The sequence below is a fragment of the Peromyscus leucopus genome, chromosome 2 (genome assembly GCF_004664715.2).
Source record: "Peromyscus leucopus breed LL Stock chromosome 2, UCI_PerLeu_2.1, whole genome shotgun sequence".
Taxonomy (NCBI): Eukaryota; Metazoa; Chordata; class Mammalia; order Rodentia; family Cricetidae; genus Peromyscus; species Peromyscus leucopus.
The window spans coordinates 66695695-66718772 of record NC_051064.1 but is presented as its reverse complement, the minus strand read 5'-3'; the positions used below and the strand labels follow the sequence as shown (position 1 = coordinate 66718772).

Genomic DNA, 23078 nt, shown 5'->3' with positions numbered 1-23078 from the left:
TAAGGTATAGCATCAAACAATAAATTTCAGGGTGTCAATGTGTCCGTCAGAGACTTTCTTGTTGCTTGTGTGTAAAACCTAAGCTTCCCCCCCCCCCCGTATTAAAAGAAAGAAATCAAGCATCAAACCTCCTGAAGGAGAAGATAATCCAGGCTTGCGTTATCTTTGTGAATATTTGTAGGGAGTGAAATAACAGGAGGTGTGAACTTTCTCCCGCTTATCTAAATTGGCTGCTAATGACAAAACCTAATTACAGTTACTTCCTACCAAGTTTATTAAGGTATTCACCAAAACCTCCAGCCACAGCGCTTCCCTTCACTGTCTCTCACCTTCATTGCCCAACTGCTTTTCTATCATTTGAGAAAGCACCCCCTCAAAAAAAAAAAAAAAAAAAAAAAAAACCACGAAAACCTCCCCACTCCCCTTAGGTTTAATGTCTTTCATTTATTTTAGTTGGGGAGTTAGAGAACTTGGGACTTCTAAAAGTAGAAAAACTAAAAAGGATTGTGGCATCAGGAATAGAAATTTTAGTTTTCCACCTTCAACACAGCAGGGCTGTGCCGGAGTTTTGCAATTGTTTGCTTCACAGCTTTGAAAAGTCAGCTTGCTTCTTTACCAGAAGACTCAGTCTGTCCTCCTAGAGATCATCCCTTGGTGACATTTGGGATGGAAACTTAGCCTTGATACCTACCCCTGCAAAAGCACCCACCCCAGAAGCGCGAGGAGCCATCACCTCCCCATCAGCGCCTGGATCTCCTGGCAGTCTTTGTCCCTTCTAGACGTGGAAGCTTGGAGAGGAGGTTTGGTTTCCAAGGATTGGAGCGTTTGAAGGGCGGGGCCATCTCCAAGTCCATCTCCCCCCCCCCCTTTTTTTGTCCTCTTCTCCTGGGACGGGAGGGCGGAGCAAGGTGCCCCCGCGGCCGCGTCGGGAGCTCTCTCAATGTCGGTCGCTCGAGGTGAGTGTTGGCCAGGGTGGCAGCCCGTGGCGTCGCGCCGCAGGTTCATTTCTGGAGTTCACCGCAGCCGCTCCGCCAGCGGCTTCCCCGGCCTTTGCCAAGTGGGTTTACGAGGTCGAAGGCGTGTTGGGGCGCGCTGGCGCTGGCGCAAGGCTCCTCCCCAGGGCTCATTTCCCCCGACCGCGAAAGCTCTGGAAACCCCAGGTTTCCCCTGACCTCCGCTCATTCCTCTCTCCCTGCCGCTGGGTCCTCTCGCCTGGGGGAGGGGGGGGGCGGTCCCCATCCCCGCACTTCGGAACCACGCTAGCCCACAAGGTACCTTCACGTCGAGGAAGATATTTATCGCAGCCTCGGAAAGCCAGCAGCTGATAGGAGCTTTCAATCTGAAATACGATTGCTATTATTATTATTTTGCCCGGTGCAGAGATTTTGACAGAAGAAAAAAAAAAAGTAAGCTTTTTTATTAAAGACAAAGAGGTAAATTATCAGTCGGGACGGCGCAGACCTGGCGCGCTTCCTCTCGTGGCCACGAGGAATTGATGGGGAGCGGCGGTCAGCACTCAGACACCCTTAGGGTCCGGGTGGGGAAGAGCTCCGGACAGATAGAGTTGCTCAGGTCCCTCTAGTACCTGGAAAGAAGCACAAAGCCAGGAGGATTTCGCTGTGGAGCAGCCTCACCGATCTTCCTCCCCTTTCTTCCTCTGCTTTCTTTGACTCCCGGCTCCCTTTCGCCTGAGTCCTTTCTCCTCGCTTTCCTCTCCCTGACCCCCCCCTTCCTCCCCCTCCTTTCTTCGCCACCGCACGCGTAGTGTCATTTATTTATTTATTTATCACCCCCAGCCATCAACACCCTTTTAGGGCTCCCGAGCTTTTCAATGTGAGTGGGAGGAGAAAAGGGCAGGAAGTGTTGACTGGAAGGGGGTTAGATCGTGCGTCAGGGTGAGACATTCTGCCCTGGAATACACAATCGGGAAAATCTTGGGAAATGAGGATTTTAGATGTGCTTAGGAAATGCCGCTATCCGATAGGAACCGACTCCGTGCGCGCCTCATCTGCTTTTATTGTATGGGTTTACCGGTCTAGCTGCCCCAACTGTGGGGGAGGGGGGAGGAGGCGAGTATTAAAGAGGACAATCTTGCCCAGGATCCTCAGCATCGCGCCTTCACCGGATGCGCGCTCCTCAATGCGAAGGAATCCAGCAACAACCCCTAATTCAGAGGCGGACAAAAGAAACTTTAATTAAGGTCTCTGCCCCGCGCGCGGCGCTGCGTGCTGTTCTCTCCTGGGGCTGTTGATGTCCAACTAGAGGATCTGAGAAATAGAAATGGTACCACCAGCCCATGCCCTTGAACTTCAATTGCTCCTGACTTGCTGCATTGATTTTTTTTTTTTTTTTTTTTTTTTGTACTGTACCCTCCTCCCCATCACCCGTCCTAAATCAAATTAAAGCCTTAGGAGATCTTTGACCTGGTGAGAGAGGGGGTGGAAACCCATTTCTTTGAAAAAGACATAGTTCAGAGCGATTTGGGGGGAAATTACACTAAATAAAAATTCAAGGTGTGATGCTGCAGCTCAGCTTTCTTGTCTTCAACACCATGACACCTTATCATTAGGAGCGATGATTGTTACTTTCCAAGCCTTTAGATGATCAGCCGGAAAGTGCAAACAACGTGGGGCGCGAGGGTGGAAAGTTATTTAAGTACGACACCCCCCCCCCCTTTTTGGTGCGCCGTCAAAACATTTCACAAGTTCGGAAAAGAAAGTGGTGGCTTGTAGTTCAGAATGATGGGTTCCTTCTCCTCCTTTCCATATCAGAAGAAACATAAAACGCACAATGAACCTTTATTTAGAGGGCGACGACTTAAAAATAAGTGCCAGCAATGGACAACTTGAGCCCTTCACTGGAGATACACTGCAAGCTGGAAAGGAATTAAAAAGCCCCACGTGGTTGATCTGGGTTTAGACTTGTAACCTTCGGTTCTTCATCTCTGTTCTTTGCAAAGATTGGCCTCTAGATGGATACATTTGAGGGACCCTCTGGAACCCAGGCTGGGCGCCTGGGGCAGGGCTGATGGTGCGAGCGGAGCAGGGTGCTCACGGGGGGCTTGCTCCTCTGGCCAGGGAGGTCGGGCGCCTCCGGGACGCGAGCGCGCACGCTTGGGGCCCGGCGGTCGCGCTCCTCGCGCCGCCTTTTCCGCAGGTCTTTATTCATCTCATCTCTCTCTTCCCCTTCTCCTCCTCCTTTGCCTCCTTCTCCTCCTCTTCCTCCTCCTCCTCCACCACCACCTCCTCCTCCTCCACGGCCACCTCCTCCTCTTGCATCTCACTGGCCTGGCTCTGTGTTGTTCAGAGTGACAAAGACAATGTCCCAGCCTTAACTTTGCAACCACCTTGCCTCCTTCTGGGGTTCAGCGCGGGAGGGGGGGCGGGCAGCAGCTTCAGCATCTCCTCCAGCTTCTCCTGCGCTTCTCCAGCTCTTGGATAATTCTTCCTATTCCCCCCCAGCCCTTTTCTCATTTCTTTCTTTCTTTTCCTTCCTCTCTCCCGCACGTTGTTGTTATTAGAAAGGCTTCGCGCACCCCCTGGTGCTCTGGCGTTTTGTGTGGCAGGAGAAGATTGTCTTCTCTCTTTCTGTCTTGCTTTCTCTCTCCCTCTGGTTGCTCATTATTCAGAGAGAGACACAGAGGGAGGGAGAGAGAGAGAGAGCGCTCGCGAGGGAGAGGGAGGAGAGGAGAGAGAAGAGCAGAGAGAGGGGAGAGAGAGAGAGAGTGAGAGGAGAGGGAGGGAGGGAGAGGGGAGAGAGACGGATATCTCAGGTCATCTGCAGCTGCAGCGAGTCTGAGGAGCCGAGGAAGGCAGGAAGATGGCGATCCTCCATTGCTGAGACCCGGCAGAAGCACATGAGACTCCCAAACAACTTCCACAACAATAACCCGAGCAGGAAGAGGAGAAAGAGAAAGAGGATAAGGAGGCGGTGGGGCTGGAGAACCCGAAGCACCTCCCGGCGCCGGGACGCTTCTTCTGTAAGTTACTGCAATTAACCAGCACCTCCGGGGTGGTCTGAGTGCTCCGGGGAGGAGAGCGCGGGGCGGCGGAGGCACAAACGCGCTCATTCATTCGGCCAAGGAGGGCTGGCGGCGCGGGGAGGAGGAGAGGAAGTCCCCTGCCTGGGCTGGCTATGAAGAGAGAGGAGAAGAAGCTAAAGAGAGGAGAGACCGAGGAGGAGGAGGAGGAGAAGGAGGAGGAGGGGGAGGAGGGAGAGCAGCAGGGGGAGGAGGAAGAGGAGGAGAAGAAGCTAGGGAGGAAGAGGAGGAGGAAGAGGAGAAGGTGGTGGTGGTAGCTGTGGAGGTGGCTGTGCTTTTCCTGCTGGCTGCTCCTTCTGCCTTCTGCTTGGGGGGGGGAGATGAGCCCTGTGGCTTAATTAATTTCGTGTAGTTCTGTGAAGAGAAGAGAGAGAGAGAGAGAGGAAAAAAAATGAGATGAGTGTGAGTGGAGAGACCTGGAGGCTTAGGACGGATGCTCCGAGTGTGGGGACAAGAGTAGGGACAGAGGAGGGGGGCGGAGGGCCGAAGGCCAGGAGAGACCTGAGCCCGAGCCAGAGGGAGCGAGCGAGGGGTCAGAGGAGGGAGCGCTCGGAGCGAGCGGCCCCGACCTGAGCGGGTTGACCTCTTTCTTTCTCTGTCCCCTGCTTCCTTTCCCCTCCTCTGTCTGCCTGTCCCCCGCCCGATGGCAAAGCCGTGCGGATTGGCACCCCCCTCTTCCTCAGGTATTTGGCTCTCTCCTCTCTCTCTCTCTCTCTTTCCTCTCTCTCCGAAGTTGGGATGCGGGGTCGGGATGTGTCGAGGGGGTGGCTGCCGCCGCCGCCGCCGCTGCTGGGGAGGAGAGAGGCGACGAGCGGGGGGCTGCGGGCCGGGTGGGGGCGCAGGTTGAGGGACAGCTGAGGAGCTGTCTCCAGGCTGAAGGTTCAGAAGCATCTGGTTGGAGGAGGACAACGGTTTCTGGAGAGGAGAAGCCATTACACACGCTTGGCTCTCCTCTGAGGCTGGGAGAAAGGAAGGCAGGGGCCTGGAGGGGGGGCGTCTTACTCCTGGTGCGGTTCCCAGGGGTCTGCCCTCCCTCCAGGCACGGGGGGAAGCCGCAGCCGCCCCCCATTGGAGCAGCCCCTCTCTTTCCCTTTCTTTATCTCCCTGTCCTCCATTTGCAAGCTGTCTGCTTTGGTTCCAGTCCAGACTCCAAAACACAAAGCTCCTTCTCACGTTCATTCTCCAGGCTGTTCACCATTCCTGAAGGAACCCTGGTTTTCTTTTCATTGTGGCTCCTAACCTACAGAGAGGGAGGGGAAGAGGTTGCCTGGAGTTCCTTTTATATTCCTCCCCAACCTTAAAAAAAAAGAAAAAGAAAGAAAAAAAAAGAAGAGAGAAAGAAAAGAAAAAAGTTTCATTTTTAAGCACGCGCCTGGGATGGGAAAAGACCAACCAGTTGGGGCTTTCTCCAGGGGCTCCCGGGGGTTGTGTCTCCCTGTCTGGGTTGGTTGTTTGGCGTGGTTTGGTTTTGTTTCTGGAGGTTGCTTGCAGGTTTGGGTAGGAAGTGACTAGTTGGGTTGAGAGCTGGGAACTGAGTCAGGTAAGCCTTAAGCCTTGTCATGCTGTAACTCCACCAGAAAATGGAGGAGAGCGGGCTTCCAGGAGACAAAGCTGGGATGAGAAGTGTTTATAAAATTATGGATGTCTCCATTTTGAAGCTCTGCTGGTGATGGCTGGAGGAAGAGGCATGCCTGCCTACTCCTTCTCCCTCTCCAGAGGGAGACCTTGTGGTGGCTCCTCACTATCTATTCATTAAGCAAGGGGATGAGGGCTTTAAAGGGTTCCTCAGATTTTTCTCCTACCCAAGGAGCGCTTTCACAAGTTACTGAGATGTTTGTTTCCATTTTAAAGTAAACTTTTGGAATTTTTTTCTCCTTTGGAGTGGACCTGAAGGGTTTGTGATCTCCTTCAGCAAAGGCAAGGCAAAACCTAAAACATTTCCACTGAGATCTTCTCACTACTTTCAGCTGTTCCAGGTCCCCTGAATGTCTCCAGGAAATGTTACCCCCTCATTGTGAGGGGGCTTGGTGGCCCTAGGCTGAGATTTGTGGGTTTTTTTTCCTTTCTTTCTTTTCTTTTCTCTTTGGAGTTCTGAAGGCTTGGTTATCATCAGTTTGATGCATTGCAAGAGTTTATTGTCTGGTTTTGGGTGATTTCTGCCATAAAGAATGGAATCTGTTCCTTCCAGATCTCAGAGGAACCCTTTCAGACTGGCTGTTTCTCCGGGTTCTCCACGTCTCTTCAGGCTGCTCCATTTGTGTGTTAGGCCTTCCTAGTTCCTTTGTCTCCCCCCTTGCCTTCTGCTGTTTTTCCTCCTCTGTTCTCCAGCACTGTAAGTCTTCAGAAATCCTATCACTCTGTCTTCTTAACAATGTCACTATGGAAACAAATGATGTCAGTTGAGGAAACCTTATGTCCAGGTATCTTAACCTTTTTAATTGGAGGAATTTATTAATCTTGTAGGAAGACATTTTGTGAGGATAGCTTGAAAGCAGGAGCCAGTCCTACCTCAGTACACACACACACACACACACACACACACACACACACACACACACACACACACTGCTATGGAGCCCTTCACAGATTAGTTCTAGAGATTGTGTGTAACTGACCCAAGGAAAGAACTGAATTCTGAGATGCTTTAGAAATTTACAAAAGCCAACCATGAAGATGTTGCTTTTCCATTAGGTCAGGTAGCCATCTTGAGGATGAGGGAAGATGTTGGAAGAATTTTAGATGGACTATTGAGCTAGGTGAGGAAGGCTTCACAGTGGGATGAAAACTTGGAGGAGATTCAGAACCAATTAACAGATTCTAAGGGGGCTAATTGGACCTCGCTCTCAACCAAGGAGAAATGCAGAAAGGTCCCAGCTTCCACAGAAATAAGGAACACATTGGTGAGCCACTTTTCACCAGCCTTTTCCTTGCCTTCTCATTCTGTGTCAGATTTTTGTACACAAAGTTCCTTCTGTCTACAGTGTTTTTGTGCATATTGAAGTGGTTTTTGATTCCAGATGTAATTGTATTCTGTTGAGTAGCTGGTAGCAGTGTCACTCAGTAAATGCACACTGCTGTATATGACAACGCCACATTTTTCAAACCAAACTGTTGTGTCATTAATTGAGGGTTATTGTTCTTCTGAGGGGTGTGAAAGGAGACAGGGAAATACATGGCTCTTTAGCTGATAATTGTCCATGGTCAATGAAGTAAAACCCTGTTTGTACAGATGAAGATGTATGGTTTTCAGTGGATGTGTATGCTCATTTAAAAATACAATGTTCAGATCTTTGCCCCTTTAATAAAGACCTAGAAGTCTCCAAGAGCACTTAGAAAAAAATTCTTGCCTGGAATAAGACCTTTCATTTTTCTTTTTTTTCATTTTACAATGTTATCTTTTGACTGAATCCCTTTGGTTTTTAAGTGGTCGTGTTATATTTAAGTTTGGTAATGCATATATGGATGATGCTACATGTTCAGCTTGGAAGTTTAAATGCAGTAGATAGCTATTTGGGCAAGTAATTATCAGATAATTTTGCATGTTTATGTAAACATAAATATGTTGATCTTGAAACAAACTTTCATGATATCTTTTTTATGGTTGTTAATATGGGGCAAGTAATTAATTTGTTTTAGTGTGTTGGTTGGGGGAGTTGGGGGTGATGAAAACCTGCCAATCACTCTTACAGCTTGACTCTCTACACCTTTTACTTGGAAATCAGATGATTTGGTATCTTCTCAGATAGTGTTAGAGTTTAAGCTATCTGGAGGGGGGGGAAATGAGGTACCTAATAGACATTTTTGAGTTTGGGAATATATTTTAGCTGATAATCTAAAAGACACTTCCATGTGATTTGTACTTAATCAATATGGGAAGTCCAATAACATTTTTAAAGGCATTAGACCTACACACTTGAATTGACACAAATACTTTGGATTAAGCACCATGAAAGGAATTAAAAAATAATAATAAAGTCAGCTTGAACATTATATTTTGCTATCAAAGCTCAGATCTTTTTTTGGTTTGAGACATCAAGTCCATGCTTATTCTTGTCATACAAGAGATAGTTGTTGGTTCTTCATATTCACTAATATTTCTCTCACTGATTTTATTTATAATCCATTGATTGACCTCACCCCCTGAAGACCCTCCTTACCTCACTCTTACCCCTACCCTGTGTTGGAGACAACTTTTAGGTGAAAAGAAAAATCTATGTCCATTTTTCCTAATGTGTCTGCCGGAAGACAGTAGAAGGTGGGAATTCCAACTTTCCTAATGGGTTTTAGAGTACTTGTGGTCAGTTTTCTTGAAAGAAGGAAGGATGAAGTTGCTTTGAGAATGAGTCTTGTTTTTTTAAATGTGATGGAGTTTAATAGGGCCTCGTCTTCCTTTAATTATTCCTGATGTTGAGAGTTTTAGTTAAGGTAACCTTTATCTTCTTTGTGGTATGTGCGTCTTTCAGATTTATAGTTCACCATGTTACCCAATAGAGAATTGATGAGTCTGGGTTGAGTATTTTAAGTTGAGAGCTGAGGTGCTGGAGAACTGAAGTGCTATTTCACAATTCCACAGTCACAGATTAAGAAGCGTATAAGCAGCTAATCCCAACCGCAGAAGACTGTGCATGAATATGACTGCATGTCTGTAACTATATGGAAACTCCAGAAACTCAAAGGAAGGTGGGGCCGTAGTTCACTGGTGGAGTGAGTCCTAAGTTTAATCCCCAGAACTTTTATGGTTGGGAGAGAAAAAGAAAAGAGGGGAGGGGGTATGGATGAAATTCACTAAGCAAGACATTTGCCAGGGGATGTGTGTGTGTGTGTGTGTGTGTGTGTGTGTGTGTGTGTGTGTGTGTGAAAGCAGCTTGTGAGAGTCCTGTGCTTCTGAAGTTGATGGCTTTGAGAGAAACATTATCTGAGTGTTGGTGACCTATTAATTGATTATGAGAAAACAGAGAAGAGAATAGATAATGCTAAAAGTATATTCCTCTCCCTGTGTAATATGCCAAGACATCTGGCAGATGTTATGTGGGGCCCTAAGGAATGGACAGTTTAATTTTAGCCCTAGCAAGGAAATGGGAAGTTCTAAGCTCTTTTAATAGCACAAGTCTTAGTTTGGGGAAGGTTGCTTAAAATAATAAGAAAGAAAGGAAAAGAAGCATTTTATGGAATAGGAAAGAACTGTAGGGAGAGTAAACTGAGAGTTTGTGGGGGGGCATGATAGACAAAACCATTATTTCCCAAGTAGAAACTAACATCCAAGTCATTAAAAATTGACAAATGTTTACATTGTAAGTGAAGAATAATAAGGAGTTAATATTCACTAGACAAAACTTTCAGTTTAGAAGCTAGATTTTTTTTTTTTTATACCTTAAAGAGATAATATATTTCCAATATCCTTAATTACCCTCATTTTACCCAAGAGGAAACTGGCACACAGACATGAAGTGACTTGCATAAGGTCAGAAAGTTCAGCTGTAACAAAGCCAGGCCTAGAACACAGGTGGGGTTGGATGACTGCGGCCTGATGCCCTCTCCACTTCCTCAGCAGTGTCTGATGTTGTAGTTGTTCATCAGCTGTCCTCTTCAGGGCCTAAACTCCCTGAGAAACTCTGTGGTCCTATCCTTGTAGGACAGGAACATGAATTTTGTTGTTGTTGTTGTTTGTAGTTGGGTTGAACACGTGGGGACTCAGGGCTGAGGTATTATGTATACTTCCTTCATGGAAGCAGAGACCCATTTTTGTTAGTGAACCATTAGCTACTGGGTGGTAGCTGTATTTTTCTTTTAAGTTTTCTGTTTTCCTCTCTTGTTCTACCATCCAGGGCTTAGAAGTGCTTTTCAAATGCCCTTCTTTGGAAATTTGTCTGGGTCTATTGCAACTTGCAAAAGAGTCCACAATTGGACTCTGAGGATCTGTTTTGCAACATGGTGCAAATTCAAATTGGCTGCTTTCAGACATGCCATTTTGTAATATTGATGAATGGTCAAGAGGTGAAATCTAGTCTTAATTGGTGGTTTTCTAGTATTCGCTACTCATTCAAAAAAAACAAAACAAAACAAAAAAACAACAACAAAAAAACCCATGTGCCTTCTATGTATCTTTTTGAATCCTAATTCTCTCTTGAAAATCAATGGCTGTTTTCCACCTCCCAGTAAACAGGCAGTCATCATTCAAATGACTTGGAGAGAGTACTTTGGAAAGGGTGAGATGAGTTTCCATGTCTGTCTCCTATTGGACAAGCACGAGCAATTTTGTAAGAAAGAAGAGTGATGTTTGGAAGTTTCCACATTTTCTAAGCTTCTTCCAAACAAATGCATAAATTCTTAATCTACGAGGCAGCCTGGAGAAGGTAGTGCTGGATACAGGACTTCTGGCAGAAACATAGTTAATGTTGTAAACAGTTGAACCTCAGTGTGGCACTCCTCCAAATGAGTTGACTGTCGAAAATAAAATGTTCCAGAAGAACTGGGAGAACAGGAAAGAAGTTAAAACGGCATGGTTTGCATGCCAGGGCTGAAGGAAGAAGAAAAAGATTAGATGGGGGGGCACTGGAAGGAAGATAATCAGAGTTGAACTATCTCCTGGATTTATAAGACCCAGGAGAACTTTCCAAACACAGGGAAGCGGGTTTTTATGAATCTAGATGGAATCTGCAGCTTACTAGGAAGCTCTTCTGAATTTTCTGTCCCCTGAACTGTACAACTGGTAAAGGAGAAGTCCAACAGAGGTGACTTGGATTTACAATTCCTGCTTGGACATGCCATCATAAAATTGATCTTCTTGCTAAGGACCACGGTCCTCAGCAGTTGGAGCATCTATAAGATTCATGAAGTCTTCGGATGGTGACTCCAACGCCAAGTCATCCAACCCCACCTGTGTTCTAGGCCTGGCTTTGTTACAGCTGAACTTTCTGACCTTATGCAAGTAGGCATGGTAGGAGAAGGTGCTGCTACTGTCACCTCCCTCCTGGGGAGCAGCTTGCTTCAGGTCTTCAAAGCATTCTTTCCTAATTCCTAGCTGAACACATTTTTTTTTTTTTTTTTCTGGAGTTGTTCTTGGAGGGTTGGAGGGAAGCTTCCCTTTCATGGCAGCCCATGGATGTTTTGGTATTGATTTCCTTGCTTTTGTGTGTTTGCTGACTCAGATCTTCTGGTTTATTAGTAAAATGTTTAATGCTCTACCCATCCACGCTCACCCCTAACTTCACTTAAAAGGTAGAACCTGCTCAAGGGGGAAAGGGATTGGTAGGTTTCTTATTTGTCTTAAAAAAAAAATACTTGAGCCTGGTGGTGGTGGCAGCAGAGGCGCATGCCTTTAATCCCAGCACTCTCAAGAGGCAGAGACAGGAGGATCTTTGTGAGTTTGAGGCCAGTCTACAGAGCTAGTTCCAGGATAGGCTCCAAGGCTACAGAGAAACCCTATCTTGGGGCGGGGGGGAGGTTGAAGACAAGACTATGTAATTCAGAAAGTTATTGGCTAGGCAGTTGAGGAGACTTTGAACAGGATCCATGAAAGGAAAAGAGAGAAACTGTTCCCAGGACCCAGTGGGTCCTGGTTAAATGTTTTAGGATCACTTAGAAGGGAAGTGAGCATTGCCCAAGGTTCGGAAAGCAGGGTCTTACCTTGGATTCATGTTGGTTAGAGCATGAAAGGAGCTGGAGGCCCAGGCAGGACAACTGTGTCAGAAGTAATTAAGCCCAGGATTTGTGGAGAGGCTTATCTGCCACAGAGCCCAGCTGGGGAAGGCCAAACTCACCCCTTAAGCCCTTGTCTGGCCAGTTGGACCAGAACACAAGCTAAGGCCCTGGGATTTTACCTTCTTCTCTTCCTCATGCAGGTGCAAGAAGGCAAAGCCATTCTTCAGGTTTTCTCATGTCTGCCGAGTGCTTCTCTCTTGAGCTTGGAAATGCCAGAGGCAAGGGGGTGGAAGCTGGTTACCTCAGAGGGCACATTCTCCCTGTTAACATTGCAAGTGTGCCTATCACATTGTACCTTATTACTTGGAAAATAATTGTGTAGTGGCACAATGTGGGACACTTGAAAGATGTTTGCTGCACAAAGGTTCCACTACTCACCTGCAGATTAAGAAATGGGTTTCTAAACCATCTCATTTCTATTGCTAATGAAAAGCTTTGGAAGGCACCTGTGAATTAGAGCTCCAGCTGCTATCATGGTAGGGGAAGTTAGGCCTTGAAAGGATACATGGATTAGCCCGTCAGAAAAGCAAACAGTAGCATCAGCACAAGTAGAAAATAGACAGGGTTGTTAAGCTAACAGAAAAGTAGGCTAAAGCATTACTGTAATTATATGGTGAAAATTTGCTGGGAAAGAGAGAGCCCGCTTGGGTGGGAAGGGGAAAAGAAGTGAGGTAGAGGAATAATCGACAAGTCAAAATAGAAGAGGTCTGTCCACTGGGAAGGAAGGCATTGCTCTTAAGAAAACAATAGAGCAAACGGAGAAAGCCCTTGTAACTTGCTACCCATTGCGTGTGAAATATGAAGAGCAACGGCTAAGACACACTTTCTTTAGTAAGCTCCTATTGGGAAAAACCAGAATTGGACTTGGAAGATGATTCGTGAAACTTCTGGGTTACAGTTGCAGCCTTTTTGATAAAGGACAGATGGAAACTTGAGGGAGCTAGTTAAGTAGGCTTGATGCAGATTTTCCTGGAAAATGGATGATGCAGAGAATAGAGCACTGTAGCAAATAGCTGCATTATTGATGGGCAGAAAACGTGATAGTCCTCTCTAAGGTTATCCATAGCGCTTCTCAGCCTACGCTCTGGGTATTAGAGGGAATGAAAAACAAAGACCTGCTCATTTCAGAGAGGAAGAGAGTGGACACCACATCACCGTATGGTGTCCAGTTTAGGGTTAAACCATTTGTCTGAACCAAAGGTCAGCACAGGCTGGTGGACCAGTCTGCTCCCAGCATTTTAAAATCCAGAACTAGGCTGTTGGAGTGCAAGATACTCTAGCCATTCCCATGCCTGGTTACATCATCCCTTTGTGTTATGAACAATTAATCTGCAACTGAACAACGGACATTCAACTCAGGTGACTGTGGGCCTCTGCTAGGGGTTCTTCAGTTGGGGCAAAATGAACCCTGGGCTACAGACTAAAGCTTCCCTGAGGCAGACAGCAGCTAGAGATCATGTAAAGATTTCCACATAATCACTTATCCACCAGAATCTCTTCTGTGTTTCCATCTTGAATAGTCTCTGAAGACTGTTAATTAGTATTAAATAGTAGTAACTTGGAGGGGAGAGTCTGAAGAGAGGGTTTTCATTTGAATGTCAGAGTTCAGAAAGCTTCCCCCCTTTCTGCTGTCAGTTGGATGTTTCCTGTCCTAATATTGAGTGAAAACAATAGAGAGTAAATATGACTGCTTCATCAAAAAATTCTGCTAACTCCGTTTTAGCATAGGAGTACCACAGAAAGCTTCAAAATGCTATTTCCCTCCTGGATGGGCTCATAGCTGATATTAATACCAGGTAACATTTGTTTAACATTTAGTATGAACCAGGGACTGTCCGTGTGGTGGAAGAAACCAGGGCTTAGGGAGATAATTTGCCCAGGGTCATGAGCTAAGAAGTAGGGGGCCAGAGTTCACATGAGAGGTGCCTTCCTCCAGAGCCCTGGCTCTCTGCTGATAGAACCTGACCTATATGCTAATAGCTTATGTTCATGATGGTCTGTCTCCTCCAGTAGCCAGGAGTCTTTGTGCTGTGGAAGGGAAATCCGCACATAATGGAAAATTGATTGATTGTAATGTATTGGTTAAGAGGAAAGAGACAGCCCATTCCAATAACTTGAGAAAGTATTTTACCAAGAGCACCCTCTTTGTCTTCTGAGTTACAAAGGAGACCTTGTAGGAGTCACTTGGAGGAGTACATATTTTTAAATTGTATCAAACTCATTAGAGTTTCTTTTAGTTTCTGAAACAGGGTTTCTCCATGTAGCCTTGGCCGTTCTGGAACTTACTTTGTAGCTCACAGAGATCCACCTGCCTCGGCCTCCTGAGTGCCAGGATTAAAGGTGTGCACCACCACTGCCTGGCTTGCAGGCTGAGTTTCAAAAAAAAGCACTGATCTGAACTGGCAGACAGACATGCTGTGTTCCTCTCTTTTTGAAATCTTGATGCCCTGTACTGGCTTTAGTGACCGGAGGCTGAAGAATGTTTTCAGAAGCTACATAGACAGACATTTAAAAGTTAGTGAATGATCACTTGTGAAAAGTGGGGCCGATTCTCTTAAAGTGGGCACTACGGCTCCCAGCACCACTCCGTGGTCGCCATGCCTTCTGCTTAGACCATAGAGACACAGGAAGGTTCTGGTCTCCTTCGCCTCTTTGTGGACTGTTCTCGTACAATAAAGAAGCGCTGTTTAGAGGTGACCGCAGATATCCTTCACAGAGTGAGTGGCTGTCCTCACGGAGATAGAGGAGGTCTGTACACTGCTAGGTGTACAGGACCATGGCTGTTCTGTGAGGTGAGCCATTGGATGCTGATGGCTGAGCGGTCTCAGCAGCCCCCATTGTCACTGCAGCTCTGTTCCTCTGAACTCTGGTACAGATACATAGCCAAAACTTTTGTAGAAGGGGAAGCGTACACCCTGCTTCTAAAGTGCACAAGAGAAGGCCATTTTCACCTCATTAGGATAATTACCTATCAGATTCACCCAAACCATCAAGCTATGTTGAGTCTTACACATGGTAGAGAACTTTACCACAGAGCTACATTCCCAACCCTAAAATTACTGTTTGCTTGGATAAAGAACTTTGAGATGCAGAGGCAAGTGGATCTCTATGAGTTTAAGGTCAGGCTAGTCTACATAGTGAGTTCCAGGACAGCCCGGGCTATGTCTCAAAAAAGAAAAAAAAGGAAAGAACATGAGGATGTAAGAGGTATTCATGGAAGAGAGTAAACTAGAGCAAAGTGTAGTGATATTATGTTCCCCAAAATATTGTGTACCCTAATAAACTTGTCTGGGGTCAGAGAACAGAACAGCCACTAGATATAGAGGCCAGAAAATGGTGGCACACACGCCTTTAATCCTAGCATTCCAGAGGCAGAGATCTGGATCTCTGTGAGTTCAAGGCCACACTGGAAACAGCCAGGCGTGGTTACAAGAGCCTTTAATCCCAGGAAGTGATGGCAGAAAGCTATGTAAGGCATGAGGACCAGGAACTAGAGCTGGTTAAGCTTTTAGGCTTTTGAGCAGCAGTTCAGCTGAGATCTATTCAAATGAGGACAGAGAGGCTTCCAGTTTGAGGAAACAGGATCAGCTGAGGAATTGGCAAGGTGAGGTGGCTGTGGCTTTTTCTGCTTCTCTGATCTTCCAGTGTTCACCCCAGTACCTGACTTCAGGTTTGATTTTATTAATAAGACCTCTAAGATTCATGCTACAGCAAAGTGTGTAATATTTTTTTTTAAAAGTTTACTTAACTTTATTTTATGTGCATTGGTGTGAAGGTTTCAGATCCTCTGGAACTTTAGTTACAGACAGTTGTAAGCTGCCATGTGGGTTCTGGGAATTGAACCCAGGTCCTTTGGAAGAACAGCCGGTGCTCTTAACCGGTGAGCCATCTCTCCATCCCCAAAACATGTGATTCCTTGAGCAGAATTACTAATTCACAGGGATTGGAACTCACTTAGCCACAGTATAAACCATGTTCCCCACATCAGCCTACCTCAAAGACCAGTCTTCAATAAACCTATTTCTTTTATCTTCTTAATTCCTTGGAGAGGTGCCCACCCAGGCTGCCTTCAGGAACTGCTTTTGAAGACAGCAAGGTGAATTGGGTCAATGTATCTCTGGGTACTGTGGCAATTGGGCATAAGATGTTCAATTTGTCAGCATGCTCAATATGAGAGGTACTGCAAGAGAGAGGAGTCCTTGAGACATGTGTGAGGGGGCTAAAAGGATAAAGTTTATGTATGCAGGCCTGGCAGAGGAATTAGCCACTAATTTGCAAGGAAAATAAAATAAAATTACATTTTCAAAGGCAGAATCAACTGTATCATTAAAAAATAAAAAGCATACCGTGTAGATTACATGAGCCATGTGCTTTCAAGAAAGCAAGAGTTCTATCATTCCAGCCTCTTGAAAGTTCAGTCAGTCCCTTAGCTCCATGCCTCCAATTAGTAATTTGATGGGGTTGGGGAATAAAGAGGTGTTCAAGAGCAGATGTGGGCTGACATGAAATCCATCTCTGCTCTGTGCTTGACTTTGTGCCCTATGTTCTGGTGTGTTCCTTTTCTGACCAGTGGCTGGTCTTGTTAGTCATGAATGAACATCACCCATAGGTCCAGAAATTAGCAAGTGTTAAACGTTATGTGATTATTAGGGGGAAAACAAGATAATCTAGTCAGTGGGCTTAATTAGGTTGTGATTGCCCAATTGCTGCTTCACGATAATTATATTCATAACCCCATTTCTAGACGTCAACTACAATTATCAGAACTGACCCCAGCACAGGTAAGTGCTTTGTGATCTTACCTGGAGCAGCACTGGGTGATGAATCCCTGATGTCTCCCCACTGTGAGCTTCCCATGATGGCTTCCCTTCCTCGGTAGAAAGGCCTGTGACAGTAATTATTTTGTCTGCAACTGCACACACTATTTAACTTGTGGGGGCTTCTACAGAAAAGTATATTCTTAAGATTTTAAGCATCAAATGAGACAGAAAGCCACAAATACTCCAGCAGGTGAGATTCTTGAAGTGTAAAAATTTTAAAAATTGGCTAGATGATTTTTTCCTTAGCCTATTAGTCTGTCAGTAGCTTTAATGTGCTTCATCTGATGGGATGGTGTGCTTGATAAGGCAGAATGTAAAAGTGAGAGCATTATTTGTTTGTAAATAATGCCATGTCAACATTAAGGTCTGAGGAACACTAGACAGGAATTTTTAATTACTTTTTAGAACCTTTTAGCTACTCCTCCCTTTCCCCCAAATTTGTGAAACTTATTGTCAATGTATTTGTAGTATAAGGAGAACATCAGGCTAGCGGTGGGACTCAGTCAGGACAGTGCTTGCCCGTTACACACAATGCTGTGGGTTTGATCCCAACTTACACTGTATAAACTGGGTGTGGTGGCCCTGGTTGGAAATCCCTGCACTGAGGAAGGAGAAGCAGGAAGATCAAGGATCAAGGTCATCCTCAGCTACATAGAGAGTTTGAGGTCAGCCTGAGCTACATCAGAGACATGCATGTGTATGTGTACATGTATGTCTCTTATATAGTGGGACAGAGACAGAGAGAACAAGAACTCATGGCTCCGTTGCTATGGCTATTGTTTGCTGTATGCCGTGTTTTGGTTTGGTTTTTTAGACATGGTCTCCTGTAACCCTGGTTGGCCTTAAACTCTATAGTCAAGGATGACTTTGAACATTTGTTCCTCCTGCCTCCACTTCCTGAGTGTTGGGATTACACACGTGTGCCCCCAGGCCCAGGTTTACTTGCTGTTTAATCTCCTAAACAGAGGCAACAATTTCTAGGAATACCAACAACAACCTTTGTCAGGAGTGGGTATGTCTGTGAAACTGAATCATTGGGCCAGATTGGCCTTTTGGCGGCCTTTCTCTCTGGATGTGCAGTTATTCGGAAAAGCAATACACTTGAAATTTGTACACCATGGCTAGACCTTAGTTCATCTGTCTGAAGAATGACCGCAGGCAACTGGGCTGGTATGTGCGTGCGCGTGTATGTTTGGAGACACACAGAGAGAGAGAGAGAGAGAGAGAGAACATGAATATCTGTCACTATTTATTTCTATAACATCAGCATTACAAAGTTCTCTAGTAAGAATTCCCTTCTCTGTGCAGGGGTCTCCATGAAGCAAGGGGTGTGTAGTGTGTCAAGCATATTGGACTGTAAGTACTGACTGACATTTGTCCCTTCCTTGTAGCTTCTTGCCTAAGTCACTACCCCTCTCTGTCCCATGGTCTCCTACCCAGGGTGCTATGAATGGTCAAACTGACATGAGGGCTCCCAAAATACATGTAGGAGAGTCTTGGTTTACTTATTTAATTTTATTTATTTATTTATTTATTTATTTATTTGAGAAGGGCAGAACTCTTCTCCAAGCTTTCTCCCTCTTTAAAGATTTAGCTATTTATTTGTTTATTTATTTTTATGTGTATGTGTGAGTGCCTGAATGTATGCCTGCTTGGTGCCTGTGGAGGCCAAAAGACAAGACTGGATCCTCTGGAACTGGAATTAGAGGTAGTCATGAGCCCCCTCCTATGGGTGCTGGAAACTGAACTCAGGTCCTCTGCAAGAGCATCCAGTGTTCTTAAGAAGTCTTCTCTCCCATCCCTGAGTGCCGGATTATGGCAAGCACTGACAGATGATAATTACTTCTCACTGATGCAGAAACCAAGGTGGTGACCTACCAGGGATCTGCCACATTCCTCTATTCTCCATGTCTAGTCTTTGGCCTCCGCATCCATTTCTGAGCTTACCTGTTTCTTGCTGGGCATTGCTGGCATCTATTCAGAGGGAGACTCAGCTATGGTGTGGTCTGCTACTCTGAAACCCAGCAGCAGTTCTAGGTCTTGTGAAAGTGTCCAGTTGGTATGGTGTTGTTGTTTTGGATGCGGTCTCTCACTGAGTAGCCTAAGCTGGCCTAGAACTCAGGGCAGTCTTCTTTGCCTCAGCCTCCTAAATGCTGAAATTAATAGACATTAGCTACCAAACAAACCCTGCCTCAGTAGGAAGGCGTAAACTGATCAACAATAATGCCATTTCCTCTTGGCAAGAGTGAATCTGCAGGGTAGAGAGGCTGCCTCTCACACCTCGTAGAGTTTTTTTCCTGGAGAGGTATAAGGGTACAATGCTTGTAAATGTGAAGTTCTTTGAACTTCTGAGATGTTATTACCCTTCCTATTTGATACATTCTTACAAATATGTCTTGCCCTGGATGAAGATGGTACTTACTGCAAGAGGAATACTAGTCTTGCTGTTTTATGTAAACGTTGGTTGCCTCTTTGTTGTATTGCCCATGCAACCCAGTTTGAGCGCTGCCCTAAAACCTTGGTTAGAGATGCCTTGGCTTTACTGTGTGCAAATGTTTATTCTAGCAGTCTAGGTCTACTTGGTCTCCCCGTACTGTAACATCAGATGCTTTGAGATGTCAACCACAAGGAGGCTAATTTTAGAGAATCTTATTGGTAGGTTTCAAAATGTTGGAAACACTGGTAGGTGTTGGTTAGGCTCTGTAGCGCTTCCCTTAACTGCTTTGCTTTGGTCATAGAACATTCATTGATGGCAAGGTGGTGATGGTGGGAAATGTTGGTGACAAAGATAAAGAATGACTAATGTCTAAATGTTTCTTTGATAAAACTGCATAGTGATTTTTGACACTTAAAAGCAAATCTTCCAACACAGGTGTTGTAGTACATGCCCATAATCTCAGGGTGCAGGAAATCATGACAGGGGAATCAGGAGTTCAAGGCCAGTCTGGGCTATGTGAGACCCAGTTTTTTTTTTTTTTTTAAGAAAATTACTTATAAAGTTTTTTTTTCTTTTTTTCTTTTTTTTACATTTTTGGGTTTTCCAGAAAGACAAATGTCAGTGGAATTTTTTTTAGTTATAAATATATATTTAAAAACTTTATAGTTGCCATTAAACACTGTGTCCAGAGCAACTTGAGAAAATGGTCATGTTTGTAAACCTAGGTCAGTATCTTAATGGCTCCTAGTCTCCTTGTTTGTTTCTTGTCTTTGGAGAATTCCATTCTCTCTGGTGAAAGCTAAAAGGTATAACATATGTAAAGCACCTAGCACCCTGCCAGGTGCCCAGTAAGTGGCCACTTGTGCAGGTCATTTGCAATGATGAATTAGTGGCCACCCAATGACTCTGGTGCAGACGACTTACTCCTTGCCATTCATCGGAGGCCTGGTTTACATGCCTCAATGTGGGTTGATGATGGAGTTAGAAAGAATTTAATGTCTTCATTGCAATGAGATGTGTTACGTTGGAAGTTGTTACATTTAAAGAAATGTATGCCTACTCATATACTCATTCATAACCCACCCTCCCTTTTTTGAGCCTTTTTTGAGTACCAGGCCCACCTGCAGTGTGCCTAGATGGTCAAGCTCAGGGAATATGGGATCTCTCTAGCAGAGTTGTGTTTAGCTTTTTTTTGGTGATTGAGAGGTTATGATGGACATGGTGTCTTCAGACACATTAAAACAGCCTGGAGCCTGGGGCATGGTGCAGGGTGACTTAGGTTGTGGGTAGTGGATTCTTCTACTATGGATTCATTCATTTCTTTTTTTTTTTTTCCGAGACAGGGTTTCTCTGTGTAGCTTTGTGCCTTTCTTGGGACTCACTTGGTAGTCCAGGCTGGCCTAGAACTCACAGAGATCCACCTGGCTCTGCCTCCCGAGTGCTGGGATTAAAGGCATGCGCCACCACCACCCGGCTCATTCATTTCTTTATCTCTCTCTCTCTCTCTCTCTCTCTCTCTCTCTCTCTCTCTCTCTCTCTCTCTCTCTCTCTCTGTGTGTGTGTGTACAACACAATTTACTAACTATGTAGTCAGCGCTGCTGTGGTTCCTAATCTGGCAGATCATTTAAATATTTACTCCAAACGATCTTGTTCTCTGTTGGTGTGAAGTAGAGTTTCCAGTTATTTTTAGGTCATTTTCATCTTAGCAACCCTGTTGGAGATGAACCAGACACGCTGCTGTAAACTGTCCCCACATTTGGGTGGAATTTAATAAAGTAAAGTTTAATGGTTTGGTCCCAAGAGGCAAACAGACCATCTGGTTAGCAGAAGGTTAGGTCAAGTACTGCATGGCTGCTGAGAGGAGCACAGACCAGCCGCCCGGACTGCACTGGTAATGTGTCCAGTTGCTGAATGCATTTAGCACTGAAATGGTGCTCTCAGGTCTGCCGAGCCAGCAGTTCTGTTACCACCGCTGTGACGCAGGAGATAATTCAGCCGGGCAAGCGGCAGCATGGGGGTGGATCTCCAGTACAGGATGTGTAATGTCAACATGAAGGATTGGAGCTGGCAGAAGGAAAGGAAGCAGTCATTTCATGCCAGTGCAGGAGGCCTACAGAGATGCTTCCCGCCCCCTTTGCTTCTTGTCCTCTTCTGGAGCTTTCACATTCCGAGTTCAATGATTATCTTGTGGATGGTCCATGGCAAAACCTCAGCTGGTGTCTCTGCCTCTTTTGGAACCTGTCAGCATCAACAGTCAGCCACAGTCCACACTCGTGGAGGGCGGGCAGAGGGGAGAGTTTGCTGTACAGACTGGGAGGAGGAGAGAGGGCTTCATTAGACAGGAGCATCTTTGTGCTTGAGATGGGATTCCATTGTAGGTCCCTTTGTGCTCCGCTTTGAGACTGGCCATCCATTCAAAGGCTGCAATCATCTTTGAACATTGTGCTGCAGCTGTAGTCCGTAAGAAGGCTGCGGAATGGTTCCTGTGATTCTGCAGAAGCATAGCAATTACATAATTGCTATGTAGCTGGAGAGAGCCATCAGGACTGTCTAGTTCTTCTGGAAAGAAAGCTTCTACAATTTGAGGGGTAGATTGTTTCCCCCCGTTAAACTTAAAAGCTGATAAGCAAGGACATCAGGCCATCCAGCCTGAAACCTCGACATTGAATGAGTACACACTGCCAGACAGTGAGTGGACTGCACAGTTGTCTGGGATGGGGAGAGAATAACTTACTGACTCTTGGAATAGTGGATTCACCATGCTATCTGATCCGCAAGCCCTATAATGCCCAACACTGTGTTTCGTGTGCATTCCAGGCATGAACTAGTCTAGAGCTTCCCTAGGAATGGGGCTGACGGACTTGTCTGTAATCAGGAGCACTCTCAACTTCTCTTGCCTTGTGAATCCTCAGAAGGATTTTCACAGCCCTTTGGAATAAATGCCTGCCTCAGATACTCATGGTAGAAGTATTGCAAAAGCTATTGTCCTAGACGCCTACATGAGAACATCTTTGTCCGTTAACTAATGATGGGGCTCTTTTGGCTCAGAGACTGGAGCGGACTGGATAGTTTGTGGGGAACCTCAACATCAGAACCAAGTCTTCCTTTCAGCTACTTGGTCACTCGCTGACATAGGTAAGAAGACATTGAGGTGGGGCTGGCTAGACAGAGGTGTGAAGGCTCCGTTAAACCAATGAGGAGTTCCGGCTCTGTCCCTTCTGATGTCAAACATCGGTCTCTAAAATTAGCCACATCTCCCAACCCAAGTACGGACTTGTCGTTTGTTTGTTCGGTAGCTCTACGTCTCAGCAGCCCTGCCATTCTGGTATCTATCCATGGAGCTGTGTGCCTGTCATGGTCTGTTTTTAATAATGGCATAAGTTAGGTCTTTTATAACTGTGAGCCTCATCAGAATTTCTCAGTTTAAATGTCTGCAGTCAGAACTTCAGGCTAATGAGGGAAAGAAAGCATTCTGTTTCCTTAGCAGTTGCAGTGGAATGCCCAGAGGCCAGAGTGAAGGTGAGGTCTTCCAGGTAGACTGGGTCCACAGATTCTTGGTCCTTTAACCTTTAGACCCTCAGCTTCTTCCTGCACCTCTTGAGCTTGACTCAGGTTGATGGATGCAAGTAGTTGAAGAATTTTGATTCCTATGAAACAAGGTTGGCAGCTTTCCAAGGATCAGCCTGTCTCAGCACTGAGCTGGTATTTTGTGGCAATCTGGAGGAGTACGGAATCACCCATGGTGACCTTTCCTGCGTCATTCTAGGCAGGTCTTGGCATGTTCCAGCTGATGAGTAAAGACGGCCATTGGCAGGAGGACCCACTGGCTTCGTCTTGTTTTATATCTCAGGAACAGTTCAGACCTTGTACCATCAGTACCCAACATCAGCCGTGTTTGGTACTCTGAGAAATACTTTTGAGGGAGGAACCTTTGACTACTTCTCATGAGGAAGGCCACATAGAAGGGAATCCTTTGCTCTCAGCATCTGGAGCCCTATGAAGACCTTGGCAGCAGGGCAGTACAGAGAAGATCTTGGGCCTCGGAGGCAGCCAGGAGTGGACTGACCTTGAGTGAATGAT

The 23078-nt window shown here is 45.7% G+C and overlaps 1 protein-coding gene and 1 long non-coding RNA gene across 2 annotated transcripts in view; one reads left to right on the top strand and one right to left on the bottom strand.

The window, feature by feature from the left end:
• Nucleotides 1-424: 424 nt before the first annotated feature.
• Nucleotides 425-2354, bottom strand: LOC119087410. Its single transcript, XR_005090844.1, has 2 exons — nt 1462-2354; nt 425-1339 (listed from the first exon to the last, which is right to left on the bottom strand). It is a non-coding gene; the product is annotated as an uncharacterized LOC119087410 (long non-coding RNA).
• A 1919-nt stretch (nt 2355-4273) lies between these two features.
• Znf462 (zinc finger protein 462) overlaps nt 4274-23078 on the top strand; it is a 134238-nt gene continuing 115433 nt past the window's right edge. The window contains 1 exon segment of the mRNA XM_037202640.1: nt 4274-4722. The gene's annotated coding sequence lies outside the window, so the exon portion shown is untranslated.